The sequence below is a fragment of the Ambystoma mexicanum genome, chromosome 10, assembly GCF_040938575.1.
Source record: "Ambystoma mexicanum isolate Mex_15411 chromosome 10, UKY_AmexF1_1, whole genome shotgun sequence".
Lineage (NCBI taxonomy): Eukaryota > Metazoa > Chordata > Amphibia > Caudata > Ambystomatidae > Ambystoma > Ambystoma mexicanum.
This window is the reverse complement of record NC_090932.1, coordinates 9,067,838-9,087,786: the sequence shown is the minus strand read 5'-3', so window position 1 is coordinate 9,087,786 and position 19,949 is coordinate 9,067,838. Positions and strand designations below refer to the sequence as shown.

General features: G+C 47.9%; 1 protein-coding gene across 5 annotated transcripts in view; it reads left to right on the top strand.

Annotated features, from left to right (window-relative positions):
• OPA1 (OPA1 mitochondrial dynamin like GTPase) overlaps positions 1-19,949 on the top strand; it is a 1,475,337-nt gene that overhangs the window by 697,611 nt on the left and 757,777 nt on the right. The gene's annotated exons all lie outside the window — the stretch shown is intronic.

Genomic DNA, 19,949 nt, shown 5'->3' with positions numbered 1-19,949 from the left:
TGTCTGGTATGTCCAATATTTACAGGTGCTGGAGACAGCACTGGGCTCAAATCTTCTCTTAAAAAGGACAGCACCTCCCCCCCCCCACCAGTCTCTGGCAAAGCGGGTCAGGTTATTGTTCATTGCGTATTGTAAGAAACCAAAGGGTGTCTCACGGACTAATCCCCGGGGATCTGTCATCCAGGTGGCCAGGACACAGCCATCGCTCTTGGATCCAGTTCCTGGGGGTATACCAGTGCGAGAGGAAAACCTGGATGAGGGACCCCTGGGCAGTGGGAGTGGGACACCCGATGGAGAGACACGGTATCCCCTTCCCGATTATCCCATTACCCCTTCTGATTCCATGTGTTATTTGACTTTACTCCCCCTCCCCCCCCACCTCTTTCTCATGCGAAAACTACAGGGACTGAGCGCTCTGGGAGGGGACAGACTTGGAACCAGCCCTTCCGTGCAGCATGTCAGTCCGGCAATTAACCATAACAACTCGCACCTGATTACCATTACCCTTCCCTGCATGGATAAAAGGCAGAGCATGAGAGCAGCGAAGCAGCGAGCGAGGTGTGGATAGAAGCAGAGCCAGAGAAGGAGAAAGCTCTTCAAGGCCACAGCTAAATCGAGCAAGCCTGACAAAGTCATAGGGAGAAACCAAGGAGAGAAGTACCCTTGACCTGTCTTATTGAAGACTCGGAAACAGCATGTGTGTGGCAAAGAAGAAAGGCTTTCATATCTTGTAAGGTGCCTCTGAGATACGAGGGGCCCTCCTCCCTGACTGTGCAAGCCGGGGGAGAAGTGAAGCCGCTGTGGTATCACAATCGAAGGCGCAAGCCGAACCTTGCATACAGCTGTTCAGTTGAAGGCAACTGTGTGAATCGGGTTGCGATTGAGCGAAGGTTGCGGGCGGCAACAAAGTGTCATATAAGGTGTTTGATGAAAGACGCGAGTAAAAGGAGAAAGCCGATAAATGTTTTCTTTGAATTTTTAAGAAGTGAACGCTCAATACTAAGTAGCACAGTGGTCCGGCACTACGTGGGTTCCTAGTCGAAAGATCTCTGCCGGAAAGCATCTTGCGAAGTGAACCGTTGAGATTGGATTGAACTTTGTGATTTGATTGAACTTTTGAGATCGGATGAAAAGGAACAAAGTGGTCGTAGCAAAGGGTAACAGTCAAATCCCTTGCTCAATGGAAGGTCTTCAGTTCTGTTATATGGAAAGAAGGAAGTTGTCAAAGTGTCGGGTCTGAGCCCGATCGAGGGGGACCTGTGATTAAAAAGGAAGGGAATCAGAGCCCGGCTGAGAGATATTCCATTGAGAAACAAAAAAGGAAGAAAAGGTCTGAGCCTGGGTGAGGGAGACCGAAAGAAGTGAACTCTTTTTATTTTCGTGGATCCTGGCACTGTGGAAGAAAGAGACTTGAGAAAGTATCTAGAGACGCTATGCTGAAATACACTGACGTATCCTAAAGACTGCCTCCTCCTGCCAGAGAAGTCAGTGTGCTCCAAGTGCCATATTGTTCCGCCTTGTCCCGTGCTAAAACGTGGGGAAGGGGGGAAGCTATAGTGCAGCCATCCTGAACTCCCATACCCCATGGACCTTTTGTTTATCTTACACTGTTTTCTTTTTACATTGCAACACCCTACACTCTTTTGTTTTTTAAAGTAAGGTTTGGCAATAGGTTTTTTAGTATAGGCCCTTTTTTATTTGACAAGACCTGACTAGGGCAGTTTTTTCTTCTGTTTTGATGGTACTAGCTTGCTCCCATAATTAGAACTTAGGGTTAGATAGGTGTTTTTCCAACCCAATAATAGTTCAATAAACACCCTTGAACTACATCATTTGTGTCAGTCATACTTGTGATACCATGCCTTCCTTACTGTACGTTGGCCATTCAATCGCCTTACGGAGCCAATCTTGAAAAGTGGGAAAGTCCTCTCCCTCCCCGCGCTGTGCCACAAGCGGCATCGCTGATAGGGTTAGCATCGTCCTAGCCTTCCTACGACCTCTGCTTTCCCCTCCCATGTTTCCTTCGTTCAATCCCAGTAGTACTTCCTTCAGTAGATCCATGACCTCTTCCCTGAAAACCTGAACCTGGACTTTGTATACTTCCTCCCAGAAGTGCTCTATTTTAGGGCACCTCCACCAGATATGGGACCAAGTGCCCTCCCCGCTGCATCCCCTCCAACACTCCCGCGAGGACCCAAGGTAAATCCTGTGGAGACTGGCCGGGGTATAGTGCCACCTTTAGAGCAGCTTGTGCCAACATTCCCGTACTTGGGTTGCCTTAACCGTCTTGAGGATCAGACTGCATAGTCTCTCCCAGTTCTTCGTAGTGACTTCCTTCCCTACCGTTTTTTCCCATCGTCCCATATAGGGTCAGGTGGGCCGGGGAATGGTGTCATCTAGGATTTTATGTAGACTCGAAAGCATACCCTTTGACCCGCCAAATGTTAGGAGGAACTTTTCAAAAGGGGTGAATTGGCAAAGCCGCTCTTTTTCTCCCACCCCGAAGCACTGCTTACATTCTGTAAAGGGTCTGATTGTTGGACCCTGGAACATATCCTGTAGTTTACTGCATCCCCCCTCCCGCCATTGAGTGAATGCCTGTGGTTCTATTCCTGGTGAGAAATTTGGATTCTGATATATAGAGGTGAAGGGGGGATGGAAATGACGTGATCCCATATTTCTCCACCAAGTTATCCCACGTATCCGGCACCAGCCTGGTGATATTAGTCATTCGCCACGCTGGGAAAGCTTGTAAAACACAGCAAGAAAGCAAGATCACCCATGGATCCCTGCCCCCCCCACCCCCCCGACATCTACAAATCAATCTTCGCACAATGAACACCATCAGAATATTACAGAAACCTCCTAAATCTGTCGCTCACAGCAGGGACTGTACCACGATCCTTCAAATCAGCATATATTAAGCCACTTTTAAAAAACGCAAGTGGCGATGTGGAAGACCTCTCCAACTACAGACTCGGCAAAACTCCTAGAAATGTACTGTTAGGCAGAAACCTGTGCCGTTCCCTCTGGGACCACTGCAAAAGATTTAGGACTACAGGTGCTTGGCAGTAAACCCACTTGGTAGCAGTCTGTACCACACAGATTCACTTGGTAGCTGTGGCTGAGCAGTCAGACTTCCCTCAAGAAGAGTTAGGCAGTATACAGAGTATTCACAATACGTTAAGAGCACACAATAGAACAAGTAAACACTGACCATGGCTTGGTGTAAAAGAGATATAATTATTTATTTAAAACCGCATCTAGAAAAACACAGGCACTAATAGTAAGCAATTCAAAAACACGGTCACTAAAAGATATACACTCCCTTAAAAGAATATTAGACAAGTCTTAAGTAAAGCCCCACTTATTTTCAGACAGCAGTGAGCGCTTAACGTAGATGGCACTCTAATAGTTCGTTTTAAAAAGGGAGAGAAAAGCAGAGAACAAATTGAAACAGATCCCAACACTTTTACAAGAACATACCAAGAGAGGAAGGCAAAGTAAAACCGTAAATTCAGAGTCAGTAGGCCGGATCCGCTTTTAGAGGACCGAAACGAAATGTGTCCAAGGTCACACGGTTGCAGTGCACAAAAGTCTTGTAATGGTTCAAAAAGGAGTTGGACCACAGAAAGGGGACCAGTTAGAGGGTCAAGGCGGCCAGCCCAGTCCAGAAGGTTAAGGAGTTATTATTACCTTGTTGCAATCTTTAGAAAGGGAGGCCTGGCGGACACGGTACCTTAAAGTGGTGAGAACACTCCAGCGGGGGCAGTTGTTCCTGGCAGCGGGTGCAAGTCGGTGCTTCGTCCGGGGGAAGAGAGGATCTCGTCGTGGAGGAAGACAGGAGTCTGTTGCACTGCCAGGGAAGAAACCAGCCGCAGAGTTTCTCAGGTACAAGGAGCGGTCCGTTGATTCGCGGTTCAGTGGTGAGTGGCTATCCGGCCGCCGGCGTGCTTGGCACGGGCAGTTCGACCACAAACCGGGCTGGGGTGCGAAGAAAGAAAGGTAAACTGGTTGTGCCCACCAGTCAGGGGAAGAAGCCTCTCCAGCCGGGAGATCTTCTCTGTCGTCGGGAAGTGGTGAGTCGGTTCCGCAGGGCTCCACCGGTGGTGTCGTTGTGGTAGGTCGGCTCAGCTTCTCCCTCGACGGATTCTCAGGTCCTGTGGCGACTTCTGAAGTTCCAGTCCCCAAAGCCCTGCTTTTATGCAACATACCCCCATTCACTCAGCCTAGCTGTCAATCAAACATGCTAAATGGTGAGCCGGCCGGCTCACCACTTGGGCCAATCACACGAGAGTGCGACTTGAGTTACCAAGGTAACTCAGTCCAGGGTGCCTAAACCCCCTCCCACACTCCCTGTGGTACCCAGACAGAGTGGCACCACTTTTGGAGGTTTCTGTGGAGAAGCCTGCCAAAAAGTGGAACAAAGGGCTCGACTTGGGTTGCAGTCACAGAAGAGAACACAAACGCCATTTTCGAATCGAGTCTTGGCAAAAAATACCAACCAGAGAATTAATATTAATTAAATAAACGGGCGGTATGTTCGAGGCTATGAGAATTAAATAATTAAAGTTGGTAGCCTCGAACAATGGGAAAATCCCCTAGAGAAATATTTGCGGTCGAATATAAAAAGTAGTTTCCACTGCCACCAGCCAAAACTCGATCAGGGGGGATGGAGACGTGCCCCCTCGACTAACAGACACCGGGGCAATCGAATTACCCAGACCAGTACGTCCACAATATGATGGTTTGTACTGGTTTCTGTTAATAATTTGGGACTAGTAAAGCCAATGGTGACTTTACGTGCGCTGGGAGACAGTATTCAGTCCCAGGGTATGGAGTCTATGGTGGGGTGTCACTATGACACCCCTGTGTTACTGCACGGAGGGTGCTGTGTATCACACATAGTAAAAACACATGAGACCCTATGGAGTAAAGGACCCCACAGCCCATAAAACACATTACCAGTCAAAGGAATACCATAAATCATGTCCAAGAGTGGGAGAAAGAGTCTCACTCTTGGCAGGAGAAAAAAACAAACTCCAGAAATCCAGCAATGCTACTGGGGGACTCACTAGGTTAGGAAATTCAGCCTAAAGAGAGAATTCTCCCTAACACATACGTATACATACAAATTAACCCAAGAACAGAAAAACGCCACCTGCTAGACCAAGCACAAGTCTGCTTCAGACCCGCAAGAGGAACAAAATCGGCACTACTATCCATCTGGGACTACCTAAAAACAAACGCAGACTCCAACACAAGCTCGGCTCTGATTCTGCTCAACCTCTCTGCAGCCTTCGACACATTAAGCCATGACACCCTAATGAAAAGATTGGAAGATATAGGTAAAACGGACATGGCACTACTCTGGATTAAATCATTCCTAGCAGACAGAACAGAAACGGTATGGATAAAACCCTTCAAATTCACTCCACAAGTTAACGACTGTGGAGTACAACAAGGATCCTCACTATCACCACTATACTTCAACATCTACCAGACTCCAGTAATCAGGATCCTCAAAAAAGTACATTACTTGCTACAACTACGCAGACGACACTCCAATCATCTACAAAATCAAAGGTACTCAAGACGATCACTCAGCCCTAGTAGAATGTCTAAATGAAATCTTTGACTGGATGAATGCCAACAACTTGAAAATCAACCCAGGAAAAACAGAAGTCACGATTACATCCAAAAACGAAGAGAACACCTACATTCCCTGGCCGACGGAAATGGTAACTGCACCCACACCATCTAAGATAGTAAAAAACCTGGACAACGCTCTAACCTCAGAACCACAAGTAAACACAATAATTAAGAAATGCTTCTCCCTACAACAAGAAGAATCCTACCTTTCTTCTCCTTCGCCCACAAAACACTGACAATCGTCGCCCTCATGTCAAGAATCGACTATGCAAACAGCCTCTACATTAGGATGCCGGAATACCTCCTGAAGAAATTAGAACGCATCCAAAATGCGGCAGACAGACTCCTCCTCGAACTATCCCGAAGAGACCACATTACTCCAGTACTAAAAATACTACAATGGCTCCCAGTCAAACATCGCATCATGTTCAAAACAATGTGCATATAACACACAGGGCACTCGGCGGACAGGGAGCAGAGTTCCTACAAAAGAAAATGACAATCTAAAAGCCAACAAGAATCCTCAGATAAAGCAGTGAAATCGGCCTGGAACCAAAACCATATGTCAAGAAAAAACTAGGGGGCCCCTCTTTCTCCCACCTAGCCGCAAACACCTGGAACAACCTCCCGAAAATACACGAAAGACCACCTAAAATCTTTAAAACTTCTAAAAACATGGCTCTTCAGCACCTCAGAACCAAATTGAAACAACTAAAACAATCAAACAGGAAACATAAAGAACAGATTGATAGAACATACGATGGCTCAAACAGCACCCAAGACCAACTAAGGGAAACTCCTACAAGAACAAAAGAGACGACGCTAGGTGGAATAGAAAACTAGCGAAAACCCCATGAAGACAGACGTTGGCATTCACGCCCAACCTTACCCACTCAGAAAGGACATAGGCTATGGGCGTAGCTCGCAAGTAAATCAGCCCAAAAGACTAGGTTACAGCAAAGACAAACTGGAATAAAAGGGCTGACCGACTACAAAGATGGGAGCACGAAAGTAGCCAATTTAGCATAATGACAGATGAAACCGCCTTATCACGCTGAAACTTAATCACTGTACGGAAATAACCTGCTCTAATCACGAAGGACATGCAATAGGAATATGCATTTCTCCTAAACAACAAGGAGACTAACCCCACAAAAAAAAGACTAAAGTCCTCACCACGCCTCACACACCTCACACTCTAACCAAAAACAACCACACCTCTTAAAACCGCAGCAACTCACACACACTTCACCACACCGCAACAACAACCACACCACACAAACCTCCACACAACAGCACATGACAGACTCAGAACCCGAATAACACACCAATATGCTCAGCGAACGTTGTTAACCGAACTGAAGCTGGCAACATTACTTCACAGCTCCCTTGCTCTTCTCCAAACTTTGTCCTACTAACATGCCTAACCTACCCCCCTTTGTTTCAGATCCGCCAGGGGACCACTCCGGTTGTGATAGTGCGCGGTACAAATATCCTTTAACCTTAACATACATGGGCTTTGGCCTGTGCTGGCGTGGTAGCCACAAGACCTCACTCAGATAGTGCCTCACCACTGCTTGATCCATTGCCATCCACTGTTTCTCCTTCTGCCCCAAGAACCTCTTCCCAATGACCCGCAGTTGGGATGCCTCATAGTACTGTTGGCAGTTTGGGAGCGCATTCCCACCTTCCTACCTCAGGGACATCGGAAGCAAGCCATTTCTTGCTTCGGTTTCTTGCCTTCCCAGATGAAATCTCCTGTTATTTTCCCTAGCTCGCTGAAAAAGCACCTCAGGACCGGCACCGGGAGTGCCTGAAAGAGTTAGAGCAGCCGAGGGAGCGTCACCATCTTTACCGCTGCCATTCTGCCCATCCATGAGATCCTGTGTGCACTGCACTTTGTCAGGTTTCCTTTAATTATTGTCATCAGGTTTCCTTTAATTACTGTTACGTTCCCTTTAATTATTTCCCTTGATTTCTGTGGGGGTTTGGCCTCGACCTTTCTATACAGATTCCTGGCTCTGGCCCAAGGCAAGATGGAGTTTTACAATAGAAGCCTTGATTGGCTAGAGAGAACTGCATGACAACAATGAACGTTCTAAACTGTCACTCTCTGCCTTTCATCGTCATAACCCCAGCTGAGAGGACGTGATAACTACAGCTCGTGAATTCATTGCGCGTGTACGCGTGCGCGACAAAAGACTGCTACGTGATTTCTATACCGCGTGTGTTCCAGCGCGAGTGTTCATAGCGCGTGTGTTCATTGCGCGTGTAATCATAGCGCGAGTACGCGAGCGCGAGAAAAGACTTCTACGTGATTTAATCAGCACTAGTGTTAATAGCGCGTGTGTTTTTTGCGCGTGTAAGCGAGTGCGAGAAAAGACAGCTACGTGATTTCTATAGCGCATGTGTTCATAGCGTGGGTGTTTATAGCGCATGTACGCGAGAGTAAGAAAAGACTGCTACGTGACTTCTTCAGCGCGTGTTTTCTTAGCGCGTGTGTTCCTCAGCGCGTGTTTTTTTTCTCCGGCGCGTGTTTTCTTCAACGCGTGTTTTGCGCTGGTACATTTTTGCGCGTGTGCGCGAAAAGGTTTCAACGGACTTTGGAAAAGTTTGCAAGTTCTTCAAGAGACTATGAACTTTATTTAGAAGGAAGAACAGGATTCATCGAAGTCTTCTTAACTGGAACATTTAACAGTTTAAAAGGCAAGAGTCAAGGTTCTTAAGAGTTCAATACTCGAAGGAGTTGCTGTTATTTTCAAGACTTTCAAAGCAAAAAGAAAGGTAGAAAGATTTGATCAGCTATTACTCCAATCTTCTCTAAGATCCTAATAGAGAAGAACCAGGTATGATTCTTTACATTTTAGTTAAGGATATAAAGCTTTCATAAGTTAAAGGTAGTAAAGTAATTTGAGGATTCTGTATGTTCCTATGTATTCACTGCAGGTTCCGCATCAGCTAGTCGTTGCCAGCCTGGTGTTTCTTATGTTATCCACTTCCCCCTTTACCTTTGGGGTGTAGTTAACAGAGCCGAGAGTTATCGGGTTCTGAGGATTACATTTCAGGGGGATTGTCGGGGGTTCAGCAGCTTCCGCGGACACAGGATAACTCTCCGCCTGACAGAATGAAAGACCTTTCCGAGAAACAATTCTCTTGGCAGAAATCAGATTGCATATCAATTGTCCTAGCACTCCAATCAATCAAAGGATTATGCAGAGTAAGCCAAGGCATTCCCAAAATCATCTTTAACAAAGGGGCATCAATCAACTCAAAAGATATCCTCTCACTGTGACCCCCTGTTAACTCCAGAATCAAAAAACTAGTTCTGTGAGTAATTGGACCTGAAGAAAGATAAGTCCCATCAACTGCTCTAACTTGCTCCACAACCTCCTTCTGAATAATAGGGATTCCAAAAGATTTAGCAAGACCCCAATCCATGAAGTTCCCAGTGGCTCCTGAATCTACCATAACTTGACCCTTTCCCTTAAACTCCGTCTCCAAAAACAAGGATACATCCATTGTGATATGAGGAACAGCAGTCTGCACGGTGTTGGCAATCTCCTGCACCTTGCCTGTTGAAGTAGAATTTCTTTTTGGTGTGAAAGGACAATTTCCTAAAGAAAATGTCCACTTCTTCCACAATATAAACACAGATGATTTTCTCTTCTCCTAGCCCTTTCTTCTTTATTTAAAGGACCCCGGGCCCTTGAAGGTGAATCATTCGTTTTCATCTTCGTATCCACTTTAGGTTTATCCACTTTGACTAGAGACTTAAAATCACTCTGACGCCGTTCCACTCTTCTTTCACTCAAGCGAAAATCTAATTGAATAACTAAATCTATTAAAGCATCACAAGTAGAGGGCCGATCTACAATTCCTGATAAAGCATCCTTTAACTCATCTCTAAGACCTCGATAAAACAACGAGGCCTGTTTATCCTCGGGCCACCTGCTTTCTAAAACCAGAGACTTAAATTGAGTAATGTAAGCAACTAATTCTTTATTTCCTTGTTTCAATTCTAAAAGCTCCCCATCCACCTCCAAAGATATCTGCCTTCTGTCAAACATTTTTCTGAAAGTTTCCAGGAAACTAGAATAATTTCTCAAAACTTCACTCCTTTGAGTCACCAACAACCCCACCCAAGCAGAAGCCTCCCCCGATCATTGGGAGAGGGAGGGATGTTGGCCACATAACGTACCAACCATCCAACAAGTTGCGGGGTCATCTTTATACCCAGGTATTTATTTTATTTATTGCGCCTTTGTAAGGTGCTTATACATCCAGTAAATAGTTTCAGCGCCCACAGGGCAACAGAGCAGGGAACATGGGAGTGAAAGCAAATATAACCATGAAAGATAGATGCAGAAGTACTAGGCTTTGCAAGTATTCAGAACGTGGTATCTGATCCCCTCTGGGTGGCTCCATATAAAGGGCGATAAGATGTTTAGCTCTGCTGCCTCTCTTCCCCGTAAGGTTCAATAGCTCCAATTTGGTTCGATTAACCTTAAGACCGGAGGCTTCCCCAAATTCTGATAGAATCACCCTACTGGCCCCTTATGGATTTTTCGGTCGCGAGGGTGACCGGAGCATATCACCCGCAAATACGGCTACTTCATGGTGTGTTCCATCAAAGGCTATTCCATGCACTTTGCTCACTTCCCTTACGGTTTGCAGCAATGGCTCCAAATATTTCGCTTAGAACAAGGGTGAAGTAGGCTACCCCTGCTTAGTCCTTCTGCTAAACTGGCTTCTGTGGGACAAAGGCCCGTTCACTAGTAGGCGCTCTATTGGTGCAATGTAATTTGCCTTCACCATTCGCGGGAATTCCCCTCCCATACCCATCCTCCCCAACTCATTGAATAAGAAGGACCACTCCGTGTGGTTGGAAGCCTTTTCGGCATCGAGCAACAGAAGGACTGCGGGAGTAGGTTTCCTGAACTTTCTCCACTAGGTGCGACACTCGCCTAATGTTATCTAAAGTTTGCTGCCCGTGCACGAACCCAGACTGATCCCGATGAATTAGGGTTGGTAGGTGGCTTTCTGGCCTATTGGCCATGATTATGGTATATATTTTAGCGTCCACGTTTATTAACACTATTGGTCTGAACGATGTGCACCTCGTGTGGTCCTTGGGCTTAGGGAGGAGGGTAATTTTCACCTCCTCCATGGACGCTGAGATTTTCTGTGAGTCACGAAATTGGTTAAAGAGGTTGGTAAGGTGGGGAACCAAGAATCTCCTCTATGCGAGAATTACAGATGCCCTGTTCATCCAGTATTGCTGTGATTGTGGTGCTGCCTGCTGCTCTCCTTATAAGCCGCGCCAGAAGTGTATCTTTCTTATTGGCTTTTGCATAAAACCGCTGGCGAACGGACAGTAGCGACCTCTCCGCCCACTTGTTTCGCAGGATATTCAGATGGCCCACTACCTGTCGGTATTCCCTCATGGATCCCCTGGAGGGGGGCATCTACCGCCCACTTCCTGCTTGCTTCCACCTCGGCCTCCAGCGGAGTCTCGAGCTCCCTCCATTTGTTTTTCCCTCTGTGCCTTTAATGCAACAAAGTCCCCCCCTGATTGTGGCTTTAAACGTGTCCCATTGTATACTCTGCCCGTGTCCAAGGCCTTATTTAGAGTAAAGAAGTGACTCATTTTGTCCTCCAGTTGCCTTCTTAGAACGGCATCCCGCAGGAGCTCCCCCGGTACTGTGAGGAACTCATGGCGACAACAGTTAAGACAGCCGCAAGTTATTACAGTTCAAGGGTGTTTATTGAACAATGAATGCAGGTTGGAAAAACGCCTAATCTAAACCTCAATCTAAGATGGGAGTAAACGTCAACCATCAAATGAAAAATAAGGCATTTCTCGTGGCTTGTCAAATAAGGGCCTATACTGAGAAACCTATTGCCAAACCTCACAACTAATACAAAAAAGAATGTGGGATGGTTTTCAGGAAAAGAAAAGTGTTAATAAATGTCAGGATGCGGTAGCCTGGGACTCTCTTCCCCGCGTTTTGTCAGACCCTCCAGGATATTGCGGCACGAAATTGAAAAGTGTTGCTACACAAAAAAGCTAATTTTGCAGTACTAAATTTGTTGCAGCATTTTGCTCCATATTTCTTATTGAATGTACTGTCCAAGATTGACAGATTGTAAGAAAGAGAGTATGTGAGGCTGAAGAGGTATAGGTTGTCATTATTTGTACTGTTTGTATCAATTGTAATTTTTTGGATGTGCCACATGTCCCTGGCATGACAGACCAGTGTTTGATTTACTCTACTTTTTAGTTTTAATGCTCATGGCTATTTCATATTATTTACTTTATTGACGATTATCAATTGTAATGGGGAAAATATTCCCCTTCTAAGTTTGTCAATAGCCCTAGCACCCACAGACACTCCTCACCAATACCCCATCTTAACTAACACTACCAAACCTCTCACTCTGCCTGTCATGTGAATACTCACGTTTTCTGTCACACTACTGAGTCACAAATCGCACTCCTCAGTCGCTGCTATACTCCAAACAATGCTCCCAACTCGCACCTTACGGCTCCTGCAGCCCTTCATTCTTTCTCGCTCCTTCTGCTTCTTGAATCCTTTTTCCCAATGTATCTCACTCTTCCCCCATCCTTTCTCCCAATCTGGAGCTCGCTGCCTCTTTCCAACCAACTGTTCCCTCCCTGCGCTTTCTGTCTCACTGCTCCCTCTGCTTTCTGGACATCGGCCCCCGCTCTGCTGTCTTTCTGGCCACTCCCTCTCACCATTTCATACCTCTGCTGTGCAACCCTTTAAAAAAAATGGCACGGCAAAGTCAAGAGACCTTGCCATGCAAAGAGCACCCCCTCCTGCGCTTATTCCAAACCATATCCTTCGTTTTGTGCACATTTAAAAGTGCATAAGGTTTGTGAATTCCAGATGTGCTTTTAAATTAACAGAAACACCCCTGGATTCACGCAAATGCGTCAAGAGGTCAGAGGCCATCAAAGGTGGATATATGATGGGTCCATACTGGTGACCTTTGTGGATTAGGCTGCTCAATGTTTTGGCCTTTTGTGTCTTTTTATTTTAAAAAACAGCAATTTTCAGTGTTTATTTTTTTTAAAACAAGCCATTTTCGCAGCTATTGTCAGGATCGTAATCAGCTGGAGGAACTGTTTTGTGCACGGGCAAGATGGGAGTCTGTTGCACAGCACACACTTGAGCTTTCCCAGCACAAGTTAACTGTTCCAATGGCAGCAATCAGGACCGTCGATGTCCAAATATCGTTCCTCTTGCAAGTCTCTTGCTTTCGAGGGCCTGATGTATTCACAAAACAAACACAAAGTTCTTCTTTGCAGTTCACATCAGGTGATGGTTTCACCCTTGGGTTCCCCTTCTTCTGGGCGCTGACCCTTTTAAACAGTTCTTATCAATATCAAGGCCTTTGGGAATGTGGGTTCTTGACCCCAAGGGCCTGATAGATTTACTGTGAAGATTAACCAACAAGCATAAAAGTTGTGCTTCACTTATTTTCTGGGTTTTTAGCTTTCCACCCCTGGATCTCCCTCGACCGGGCTCGGACCCTCAATGACGAGGGACTGTCTACTTCTTCTGTCTTACGGTGTATCTTCGTTTCTCCCTCGTTGGGCTCAGATTCCAAGCAACCAGCGGGACAGTGTACTTCTCCTGTCTCCTCTTTAACAGGATACACTCCCCTCTTTCACATAGTTTGCTTTGAACCTCTTTCTTAGGTTCACTTACTCCAGGCGATAAGGGCTCACCCCTGGATCCCCCTCTCGGCGCAGACCCCTCTCAATTTTCAAACGTCTTTTCATACAGTTTATGTGGACATCCCTTGGCCACGTTGCCCTCTTCAGCATCCTGTTTCTCAGGACTTTTAGACTTTGCCCCTTTCTCGTTATCACCACTCTTCTGGGTTCCCAAGTTCTCGGTCACATTCAATTCATTCACAATGTTCACGGGATTCACTTACCTTTTACTTTCACCATGTGGGATTCACTACCCTTACTTTCTCGTGTTTGTAGATCAAAGTCTTTCGATTGTACAGGGATTTTGCTAGTCCTCCTGTATGACCACTTTGACCTCTTTTGTTGGCTCTTCTACGGCCTTCTGGTTTCTGTAGTTTTACTCAAACAGGGATTGACCAATCTCTCACAGTGACACCCACGTGGGGCCAGTTCCCTCTGCCGCTGCTCTCCCCTCAATACTTTTACAGTTTGTTCAACTTAGTTCAACTTGCCTCTTTGCAACTTTCATTCACCACAGCCCGGGTCTTATCAGCTCTCCCCTCGACTCACTGGCTGTGATGAACTGCTTGGCTTCCTTCGTAACTGGAGTCAAGGCTGGTACCACAGTGTCAGGAGTCTCCTTCACTCCAGCTTATCGGCGTCGACACGCTCCATCTACCATTAACATCTGCTGCAAGACACTTGTGCTATTGTCTGCGGTTTTAGGCTCTCTTCCAGGAACGTTCCGCAGGCATGGGACAAAAAGGCCAAGGTTGCTTCTCTCCTCGCCACCCTCTCGCTTCTCGCCGCCTTTCTCCTTCTCCTTCTCTTGAACTGCTGCGTCTGGTTAGCCGTCTTGTCCTGCTGTCTGCTGTGCTCGTAGTGTGCTCTCTTGCTCCACCTTTTATTCCTGTGGGGAAAGGAAAGGGCCATCAGGTGTGTGCGATTAAGGACAATTGCCAGACTTTACCTGACCCTTGTATTGGGACATGTCGGGTGCACAACTTTAACATTAGACCGTTGTCTTTCATGGGGCAACACAGTGTTCATGTCAGAAAAGGGAGGGGTTGGAGTGTCGGATTGTCCTATGGGATATGATGGGGAAGGTTTGCGAAATGAACGAGAATGACCTGAATGGATAACGGAGCAATAGGGGTCTGTGGACCGGTAGTGTTCTGTCATAGAGGATTGGGTGTTCGCAAAATGACAATCAGAGGGACTGGATTGGTAAGATTTGTGGGGCAAACTGGAATAGGTGGGAGTATTCGGATAAGAATAATCATGGGGGCGTAGAGAAGAATGTCTCGGAATGTTTGGGCAGGACACAGGAAAACTGGGATTCTGGGAGCGATCGTTTTTGGACGTAGCGGGGTGTTGGTTTGGTGTGGAGTGATCATTGGATCCAGGAAGGAGGGATTGATTGGAAGAAAGCGGGGCAGATGTATGATAACTTATAAAGATCTTAGGGAGTTTGCGCTCGTCTCCTTCTCCCAGGCTTGTGTCATACCGCGTCTCACCTGGGCTATTTCCCCGGGCATAACCCTGGGCTCCCCAATCGAGATGATCCTCTCCCACTGGTCCACCCCCAGGAACTGGATCCAACAGCGATGGCCGTGTCCTGGCCACCTGAATTGGGGAATCCCTGGGCCCCACTTGGGGAAGAACCATTAGGTTTTTTACAGTACCCTCCAACCCCAGATCGCTGGCCTGCGTCGCAGCAAGCGTAGTTCCATAGTGAGCTCGGCATGATCAGCGACTCCAATCGGACCAACTTCGATGCCCGGTACTGCTCCCAATAGGAGGGCCGACACCCACACGTAATCAATACAAGAGTGTGATCTGTGCACGCTAGAAAAAAAAATGGAAACCTTACCCGTCCCCCTTTGTCCCCCCCCATGATGTCCCGTAGACCCAATGCACTAAACCTATCCCGTATAGAGGCAGGGTCCACAGCCCCACCATTCGCACTCCACCCCCCACCAGATTAAAATCTCTCTATCAAAACCGTGTGACCCTGTGCGATTTTCTCTAGTGTGGACAATAATTCCCTGAGAAAGGCCTCATGTCCCATGTTAGGAGCATAAATTGATGCCAGTGTGCAAGTGACCCCTGCATATTCCCCCACTGCAATATCTAATATGCCTCCTCTCGCCGCTCTGGGGATTTTATCATAACGTCTACCCCGTTCCTAATGGCCAATGCCACCCTGCATTTCTTTGTTGTGCTAGAGGCATGACAGATTCAGGAAAAACCTTACATTTTAGCCTTGCCTGGTCTTTCCTCAGGAGATGAGTCCCCTTAGAGGGCAAGTCTGTCCGGGGTGGATTTGTTAGTGAAGAGCTCCAATTTTTAGTTTTGACTATTAGGTGGAGCTGAAAGCACTACCTATGATGCCACAACTGTTGTCATTAAAATAAGAGCTTTAACATGAGAGCTTGAAATATGGGCTTTGTAGGTTTGCCATGCTTTTTAATGCACGTGACATAGGAGGATGGATTTATGTAGTTTGGCTATGTGGCCCACCCGTATACGCGCGGGGGGTGGGGGGGGGCATTAGCACACCCAATGACGCCAACACATTTTGACCCTATAGGAACAGGGTGAGGAACCTTAACTAGTGAACATCTTGGAGTGGAAAACCTAAATATCCTCCTTATCCAAACCTACGAATGCCAGACCATCTTCTATGTTTCAGTCTCATTCAGGGCCACAAAAACACCTGCATTAGACACAAGGGTATATAGGACATGAAGTATATATTACATGAATGTATGTACTTGGATGAGCCCACAAAAAAGGGTCACTCAAAGGGTCACACATAAGACCTTGAAGTGTCACACAACTGCAAACATGAAAATGTCACAAATAAGCAAACTGAAAACTTGTCATGTCTGTGAGGGATGTGCACGGGACATAGTGGAGTGTTACCAAATCGAGACAGCGCAGGGCAGGGTATGTGGGGGCTTTGTTAGGGTGACCAACATTCTAAAATAACCTTGCAGGCCACTTTATCACACAGCTCAACCATTTGAGCCACCACAGTGGGTGATAACAGAGGAGTTTGTTTTTTGCAGAAGACAAGCTGTTCATTTTGGGTGGGTGAGAGCCCATTGCAGTGAATGGACATGTATGGAGCTTGGTGGGTGAAATAACCTGTCTGCTGCCTTAAACCTAGCACTTGCAAATTGCTGGCTGCATTACCACTGCTGCCTTTATTAATTATTTATTTTTATTTATCTGTTTCTCCTCTGCTTCGCACTTTCCACCTCTCCCCCTTCCATGCACTTTTCCCCTCTCCCATGCACTTGCGCGTTCTCAATGTCACTGGGCCTAGTAAGATCGCTGTTCTGTTCTCCCCTGTTCCCCTCCCTTGCCTTGTTGCGCTCTGAAACACTTGTGTACGAGCGCGATAGAAATAAAAAATCAAACTGATTCCAAGGCAGGTAATACCGGCCAAAATCGTGTGAGTGGAGCGCTGTCCATTGGCAATGACAACAGTTTGGGCTTTTGTGCAGGCATGGAAAAGGTGCATGCCAGGCACTGCCATAATGGTATTAGCTGGCTATTGGTGGTAGCAGGTGCAAAATGGGGAGAGGACCTGGACATATTATAGCGGGGCCTGGCAAACGCCTAACACCTTTAAACAAGCCAAAACTGTTGGCTTTGCCAATTCTTGTTTCAATTTGAGAGGGGAGTTAAGCCCCCTCATGTTGTGTGTTGACCACTTGAATAGTAACCTGTTTGTTTGTTGTTCCCATTTCTCGGTGTGTGCCCCCCCCCGATCCTCCACGCGCCCATTCACCTCCAACCCCTTTTCCTCCTCTTTTAGACTTGCACGGTTACTTCCTCCCCTTATCCTCTGTAGGGCCCCTTTCCCTCCCACCCAGCATCAACCCCCAACTTCTGGTGCCTTGCCCCACCCCTCCTATCCATCACTCCCACACAGGGACGCCCCCGTCTATCCCCCAGGGCGTTGTTGCCCTCACTGTGACCAAGATGGAATGTTCCCTGATGCTCCTATGCACGTTTCTATGCCTATGTAGCACACCACCGCTTCCAACAGTCTGCATGCTTGCTCCTCATGATCCGCTGCTATCCATCTAACCTTGAGTCCCCCTCTCCTCGCCCCCTAGCCTTTGGATGGGTGCTCCGTAGGGCTACCTTTCGCCTGCTTCTTTCTCCTGCTGTACCCCATTCGCAGGGGCGGGGGTCTCAGGCCGTTCTCCACTTGGGGGAATACCTTCCTGGAGTCGCTGAGGTGCTTCGAGCTGTAGGAGGTCGACTCCTTCCTGAAGAGATGTGATGCGTATTTGGACCCCCCCTCCCACTCAAATACCAGTGCAAAGGGAAAGGTCCATCCGTAGCGGATTCCTTTGTTAGCCAGTTCCCTCACAACCGGGCCGATTTGCCTCCTTGAGGAGGGTGCTGCTCGTCCTGAAAAAGGGATATTGGAGTGCCTTGGTATTGCACGGGTTCCTTTGCCCTGGCTGCTCATAGAACCACTTCCTTCTGTGCTTATCGCGAGAATGCCGCCAACACATCCCTTGGCCTGCCATTGGTACCCCTTGTTTTCCTGCCGGTTCTGTGGATTCTGTCCAACTCTATTTCTTTTGGGTGTCTTTTCCCCCCAAGTGGTCAGTATAAACCTTCCTGACCTCCTCCTTCAGATCCCTGCCCGCAACCATCTCAGACAGGTTTTTAATCCTTATATTGATACGCCGTGATCAATTTTCCATGTCTTCTATCTGCAATGTGCAATGTTGAGTCGCTCTATAGCTTCCCCCTGGGCTGTCATGTCCACTTCCTGTAGCCCCCTTTCCAGAATGTCAGTCCTTTCCCCCAGCTGACTGACCTCCTGTCTAATTTCCGTTAATGCCGAGTTGAGGTCTGAATGCATTAGTTGGAATTGTTCCTGAAATGCCTTGGGCAGCGACGCCTGAAAGAACACCATGTCTTTGTGGAGATCCAATCTTGAGATGGGCTCGTTGGCCTCTGCCCCCGCAGGCTCTCCTTGGTCAGGCATGCTTTGAGATGTCTTGTTCGTACTCCGTGCTCCCAGTGGGACCAACGGGGTGGCAGGGGCCATTGCTTGCTTCACAGCCCTTGCTTTAGGTTTTGTCATTTGCCTTGATCCCCTGGACAACCTTCTTCCGGCTTTCTACTTTTAGGAGTCGTCCTGGTTCTCTTTGCGGGTTGCTGCTGGCCCTTTTCTTCCGGATGGGTGTGCTCTGTGGACTCTTCCAGACAGTTTCGCCTGCTGGGCTTCTTCTCTCAGCCCTAGCTGCCTCCCCTGCCTTTTGTCTCGCTGCTCCTCTGTTTACAGACCACCCCTGTGGGTCTACCGACAGGTCAGCCTCCCCAGCTGTACTATGCTTGCCAGGCTATACGAGTTGTTGCTGGATGCCCCCTGGGGACCTTTACTTCATGTCGATTGGCCCCCACAGCAAGCCACTCCCGCCCCCACCCCCAGGGGATTGTGTGTCCAAGACCTGCCTGATTGGGGGGCTTCCTCACACTGGGCTTCTCCTGGTGACTACCCGCCTCCCCCCTGTGTCTGAGGCAATCCCTCCTTTGCCTCCTCACCTCCAGACTGTATTGCTGCCCTCACCTCAGTGCACCCTTCTCGCTTTCCAGTCTTCAGTGACAGCCAGCCCCCCACTGTTGACCACTGCCAGGGCGCTACTCCTACCAGGTGTCAGCCAGCTGGCTGCTGATGCCTGTTAAATGCTGAAGAACTGGCATCTCTCCAGTCAGCCCACTCAGCATGTCGTTCCCCTTGGGGGCAGTAGCGTGGTTACGTCTCCCAGGCTCCCCACCCCCATCTTCCGCCTGTGGTGAACCATGCGTGGGGGCAACACAGCACTGTTAACGTGGCGGACCCCCACTCCTGCCTTGGAATCTTTTCCGGCCCCCGTCTGTCTTCTCGCAGGCTTCCTATATACACTCTCCTCTCCCTTAGGGGACTTTCAGTTTTCATGCCCCCACTACCGTGTGCCCCGCTGTAGGGGGTATGACCCCCCTGTACAGCACGCGGCTTGTGGTGGTTGCCCAGTCTGGGTGATTGCCTTGGGCGGTATTGTACAAAAAGACTGTATCTAAACGGTCACATGAACAAAAAGTTATAAAAATGCTGCCACCAAAGGTTGGAACACCAAAAGGTAGCATTACAGGTAAGTAAAAAAAAAGACTGCAGGGGGTCTCCCCCGCATCACCCCGCCCACTATACTGTGTGGTATAGAGAGCGGGGTGTCAGGGGTGGGGGGGGGAACACGACACCCCCGCAGCACACCCACGGGAAAAAGAAACAGGGGCTCTGGGGGTGTCTCCCGCAACACCTTACTCACTATACTGTGTGGTATAGTGAGCAGTGGTTGCGGGGGAAACCCCTGCAGCCCCCATAAAAGAAAAAAAAAAGAGGACCCTGCGGCGCAGGTTTCCAATCACGGAAGTGAAAGGGAACTAGCGCTGCAGGGACTCAGCGTGAAGAAAAATGTAAGTGGGGTTTGTTTATGTTGGGGGTGTGGGTGGAGGGTGTAATGAGGGTGTGGGTGGGTGGGGGGTGTCATGTGTGTGT